Consider the following 6,465-nt stretch of genomic DNA (forward strand, 5'->3'; position numbering starts at 1 on the left):
ATTAACAAAATCATTGCTTATTTCAGAAAAAAATAACTAAAAAGTTTAATATTTTTATCGCTGAATATTTGTTTTTAGTTTCCTTACTTCCTATTGTCGCATTGTTGACAACTATCAGTTGATGTTGATGCGTCGATATTGACTATTGTGATAAAATCCACTTGAGAAATTTCCTTTATTAGGTATTCATAAAAATGCAGAAGGTACAAATGTCAAATTGACATGAAATAAATATGTTATTTTAAAGTGATGAGGGAACAAAAATATTTTCTGTAAATGCATATATATATAAATATAAGAAAGCTGTGTCTTGCGGAATCCGCTATAGTCATAGTTGGACGGAATCAAACGGCTTAGTTCTGCATATAATTACTGAATTTTAAGTAGGTAAGTATCTCTCCATTATGCATCTCACTTGTTATTGCAAATTTACTTGCTTTTAATATTATTGGAAGTTGGCAGTTTTTTGGCTTTTCTTCTGTTGGAAACTTCGGCAATATTTCTTGCTAAAAAATTATTCAAAATACAAGAGTAAACAGCATAAACGTCAATTTTTTTATTATCAGGCATTACAAAAATATATGAAAATAAATTATATTTTTATATGAAAACATAAAAGGAAATCTGAAACCTTTTAGATATCTTAATTAATCTGCATATGTTAAATGCGAAAAAAATATTGGACAGTTCTACATCTGCCGTTCTACTGGGCCAAAATGGGACTTTTTTCTGAAATGACATGCCGAATGTTTTCCCATATTTCAATTCTACGACTCAAATTATGGCAAACTGCCAAGTGTTGTAAAAATCGCACGAATAGTTTTTTAAAAATTAGCTCTCAAAATTTTAGCTCCTTAATGTTAATTGAATTTGGTATGAGATATGTGTGAATTTACATATTGGCGCGTTTTGAAATTTGGCATATTTGTTGAAAGCGGTAATAACATCAAATCTGGTTTAGTCACTTTGTTAAAAATATTTGAAAGTAGGAACGATGTGAATTTTTTTCCGCTCTTGCACAATGTAAAAATGGAAAGGAAAAGATGTTGCCGTATATTAAGAAGTTCGCCAAGTGAATTATTCTTGGCGTAAACTGAAAAAAAATGCGCCATGATAAAGTTTTAAATTTCGCCGTAAATATCGCGCCAAATGTTTCAAAATTTTATATTTAGGCATAATTTATGTCGTATAAGCGAAATATCGAAAAACATTGGCATGTCATTTCAGAAAAAGTCCGATTTTGTGTCAAAATACCTATTTTAGAAAAATGTTATATATAAGTCTAGTATATATATATATATATCCTAAGTAGCGCTTTCGAGACATGAAAAAAGCATTTTGAATTTTATCAATCCGCCCAGTAAAGCAGAAGACATTGAACTGTTCCTTTTTTTCTTGCAGTTTATATTCAGTAACAAGTCTTATTTTTAGGCCTAAATCAGTGGAATGCATTTAAAAATTATTTAAGAATATGATCCATAAAATATGTTTATTAGAAATCTTGTAAGCATGTAATTGTTGGAATCAATTTGTTTTTAAATTGAACATAAACATGTAATGCAAAATGAAATTATAAGTATTTTTATTATATTTAAAATTTAAACTCCTAAGATTGAGAAAGCATTTATTTTCATTTTATAACTCCCTATATCAATTGCTTTCCAAATTATATCACATTTCTCTGTAAACTTTCTTTAAATTCTTATTTCAGATTTTACAAAAGCGAGATATGAAAAGCACATTCGTGATCGTTTTCTTGGCGATTGCCTTACTTGCCATGAAATCCATAAATTCTGCTCCTGCTGATCCTTCTGAAGGTAAACTTTGAATTGTTTAAGCTTATATTATTTTATGCGTGTTACTCACATTTATATACTTAAATTCTGTATGATAATACTTGGAAAAGAACAGCAATTTTTCTTCTGAGAAAAATCGAAATTCACTGCTGTTTCGGAGCACTCAATTTTTAAGTAACTGTTTTAAAGGTAATTAAATTATTAGCACGTTTTTCGCTATTTAATTGCCTATTTATGAATATCTTAATCATTTACACTTAATTTTTATGATACAGTTTTATTTTTCAATTTAAAGTAAAGCTTGAACTACGAAATTAATACTTTGTTGTAGATCAAATGTTTCTGCATTTTTACCTTTTATATTCGGTAGTAGAATTATATTTGAAAGAGATCATTGCTAATACTTTTTCCCAACTTGGGAATAGAGCTATCACTATTGACGTCTTTTCATAATTTACCTATTTTGCTCCTACCAGTATTAATTACATTATATGAGTTATTTGCAAATTTATTATATAACGTTTACTTCTAAAAACCTGATTGTTAATAATTACAGAATATAGTTTCCCATTATACTTCCTTAGTTCTTAATTTGATTTTGTTTAGCTTAAAACTGTTGTCAGAGTGCGTTAACCCTGGATACTACACATGAGAGATTATTAAAGTCATAAATAATTAACTGCACATACAGGAGTAAATATACAATGCTCTAAAGTAAAACACTCGTTAGATTCTAGATATGGTATATATTATCTATTACAATACTAATCTGAATAAAACGGAGCAAGAAAATGCTGCAAATCTTCCTACATTAAATATCGCCATTATAGACTTCAAAGTAGTCACTTCCTGCATATTTGTACCAACACATGTGATACGAATAAAGTTCTTTATTTTAACTGACGTGTGTTTTGAGATTATGACTAAATGTCTAATATTAAATCCCATTTGGAACATTTTGTGTTTTAACGCATTAACTAAAGTAAGTCTCAGGTTTCTAGACCGGACGAGGAAGATGCAGAAATATTTCTCTTCCTCCAAAAGTTTTAGTGACAAGCTGTTGAATCTTGATAAAAATTTTATTCGTTTTGCAATTGAAAAGTGTTCTGTCTATCCTTCGTTAAAAGCAAATGACATATCACGAAGAAGCAGTTGTCTTCATAAGGTATTTCTCCCGCCTTCTGAGCATGACTTCGTGGTGTAGTGATCAGCACGCTTGGCGTGTATTTGAGAGGTCCGTGGTTTCAGTCTCGACGAGGGCATTGCTCATTTTTCATCTGTTCTGCTTCGAAATAACCTAATAACTCTACAGTGGCGCCCAAACTAAAAACGATGGTGGATGATAATTCTCCACCACCAGGATTTGGGGATTGGGTTACCTAATCCTCAGTCGCCTTTTAAAAGGAGGAGTATATAACGTATTTCTCCCGCCTTCTTAGTAGGCCTTCGTAGTGTAGTGGTCAGCACGCTCGACGCGTATTCGAGAGGTGCGTGGTTCGAGTCCCGGCTAGGGCATTGAATATTTTTCATCTTCCATGCTTCGCATCAATCTAATGTCTTTACATCTTTACCTTATTCAGTAAAAGGTTTCGGGTCTAAAACAAAGAGATTAACGAATGACCCTAACCGTTTGATATTTTATAAAACAATCTGTCAAATTGTTTCAAATAATATTTAAAGCCTAAAGTATCAATACAGAAAAGAAGAATATAATTAATAAATGAAATAACATACGTACATAGCTCTGCCTTACAACACTGTGAAGACAATAATGCAGACTTATCTTAGAGATGCCATCAGCGAATCTGAGGCACTAAAATATATTCCTTTAGAATCACTTGCAGAATGAATATGATGCAAAAGATAGAAAATTAACACAAATACCGTTTATTAATACTTCCTTAGCCTTATATTTGTCACTTCACTATGTTAAATTTTTACACTTGGGGCAAAGCCGAAAAGGCCGGCAAAGGCGGGAAAACCACTTGGGGCAAAGCCGAAAGCCGAGGCTCTTGTTATGTGCTCTGGTTGCTATGAAACGTCTGAGATTTGATAAAGTACTTACGATTATTTGTTTAGTTGAGATGCATTTTTTACCCTGCAGCTGTGTACAAGCAATTAAAATCCTGCATGTCTGCCCTAAATTAGCCTGATCTTTCACATTTAAATTCATTGTCTTCTGCATTTTTAAAACAACACCATATGATATTTTTTCTTTTCACCTGTTTTCATGCAAAGAAAAACACATCTTCGGACTTCTTTCTTCAATGAATGTTCATTGACAGAGAGATACATGGTGTACCCCACGAGAAAGTATGCAAATCTCATGATTCATTGATGGCATTTTATGCGCAAAATTTCTTTGTAAACCGCCTGAGGCATCGAAATAAACTGCCTCGTTCACTGAATGACGTGGAGGGAAGATGTCGAAGGCATTTATAAAATGGAATGAATTTTGTGGGATACATCTAGTTGGGATACATTTTAGGGTCTTGGAGAATTTGAGGTTCTCGATATTATGCATTTTAATTAATTAAAAGTTGTACCTGTGAGCCATAGTCATGAAATACGACAGTAATATTCGGTTTTGGAGAATATTCGGCCGAATCTCCAACGAGGCTGAGCGTTATTCAATTAGTATATTTTCGTCAAGTATCTTAAGAATGAAGCCATGCTATAACGGGATCATAAATGTAGAAGAACAGGTATTTGAGAGGAATAAAGGCAAATTTTAATTAAAGAAAGATTTTTAATTTGCTTAATTTGTTTTATCTGAATTTCTGAATTGTTTGACATACTTATTTTTCCTTGGTTAAAAATATTTAAAATAATTCATTTTGGTTGATTCAACAAATTCTAACTAACAGATGATTACAAAAAATTTTTATTAATGGCCTTATTAAAATTGTAATGCTAATACAAAAATTAATTGAATAAATTGTTATTAATCTTGAATTATTTTTTTAGATGAAATTGCCTTGGAAAGCTTGGATGAAACGCAGCGGTAAACAATTCTTTACACATATGTTACAGTTTTCTAACGGATTTGATATGTTAAAATGTCAGAAAGAGTAGAATAATTATAATGCATGATAAAAGAGCCATTTTTATATGTCCTTGTTTAGTGTAAAAGAAATTTAAAAAATTCATTTTTAAAAGAAAATAAGGCGCACATTTTTATTCTGGTTTCAACTCTGATGAAATAGGTTTATGATAAAAATAGTTTTTTTTATATTACCCTTTGGGCGTAATATAAAATCTAAGATTTTCAGAATTTTTTAACGTTTTGTGAGTTGACTTTATTTATTAAATATCTCTCAGACTTTCGCCACATAAAATTCAGTTTAAAAACAAAATCACAATTTTTTTAAAAATAGCATATCTTTATTATTTGCTACAGACAGTCAGTCTACCACGCTGGTGATAGAAATGTTTTATTCCTTGCAATATTACTTTACTATACTGCTATAAAATCGTTGAGTTTTTTTATCAAAAATTCATTAAAGATTTATAAAATACTAGCAGCTACTCTGCCAGCATTCATGTGGCTTTTAAATGTACCTGGAAAATGCCTGAATGGAATACCAAACGTTAAATTTAAAAACTGCGCAGAATTTTACTCTGCAGGACAACTTCATCAAACAAAGAAACATTTTTAAAAAAGTGTATTACATATAACAAAATTATAATGAAATAAGCAATATCCCTTAATATAAATATTAATTATACTAAAAAATAAATTAACTAGCTTCCCGTTGCCTTCTCTCAGCAAACGTCCAATATCCAAGGGAAACATAAATTTTAAAACTGCGCAGAATTATCGCCCTCATTTTTCCGAGTATCAACAGTCAGTAGTTCAATATACAATTGAATGAAAAACTGTTGCCAAAACACATTTCTAAAAGAATGAAATTATTGAAAATGATGGGAAAAAATGGAAAAGATAAAATTAAACAAAACTCTGATTCGGATTTTGAGAAAAGCGCTTCGATGTACACTGGCTCTTGTCTAGGTGCACTTATGTACCAAATTTCGTAGTCCTGAATCTATTAGCATACGCTCAGCACGAACGAAAAGTATACAGACTCTTTCATCTTTATATATATATAAGCGGCTAAAGTGTGTGTCGCCGATAGTTTATTGTTGCCAATCGGGAAAATGAGCACGGAAATTAACGTTTCCGCAGTTTTTAATTAATATCTCGGCCGATTAAAGTCGTACGAAGATGAAAACGGTATCGATAGATTCGGAGAATTTTTTGGAATCCGAGGATACGCGTCCCGAATTTCAACTCGGTGCCGTTCCTTAGATATTCGAGAAAAAAGAATTTGGCACATAGCCAAATCCCTGTAATAGGGAAAACCCAAGAACGAAAGTCGAAAATGTAAGGAAAACGTAGGGGAAAATTAGTTTTTAATTAATATCCCGGCTAATTAAAGTCTCAAGAAGACGCGAATGGTCAAAATGCCGTGCCACGGACCTATGAAATCCAACGGTGTGCTTCGCTAAACCCAAGAGCGAGCTGTTTCGGAGGAGATGATGTTACTTCACCCTATATATATATGCGGCTTAAGTGTCTGTTTGTCGCCGATAGTTTATTGGTTGCTTGCGCAACTGTACTAGCCAATGGGGTGAAGTTGCCACGGCACAGGGTTGCCGTTTCAATTGA

At 31.9% G+C, this 6,465-nt stretch overlaps 1 long non-coding RNA gene across 1 annotated transcript; it reads left to right on the forward strand.

Annotated features, from left to right (window-relative positions):
* Positions 1 to 244: 244 nt before the first annotated feature.
* Positions 245 to 4,801, forward strand: LOC118201593 (uncharacterized). Its single transcript, XR_004760276.2, has 3 exons — positions 245 to 387; positions 1,712 to 1,817; positions 4,764 to 4,801. It is a non-coding gene; the product is annotated as an uncharacterized LOC118201593 (long non-coding RNA).
* The last annotated feature ends 1,664 nt before the right edge of the window (positions 4,802 to 6,465 follow it).

The sequence above is a fragment of the Stegodyphus dumicola genome, chromosome 5, assembly GCF_044657685.1.
Source record: "Stegodyphus dumicola isolate Sdum_Otavi_A_Nest chromosome 5, ASM4465768v1".
Classification (NCBI taxonomy): Eukaryota; Metazoa; Arthropoda; class Arachnida; order Araneae; family Eresidae; genus Stegodyphus; species Stegodyphus dumicola.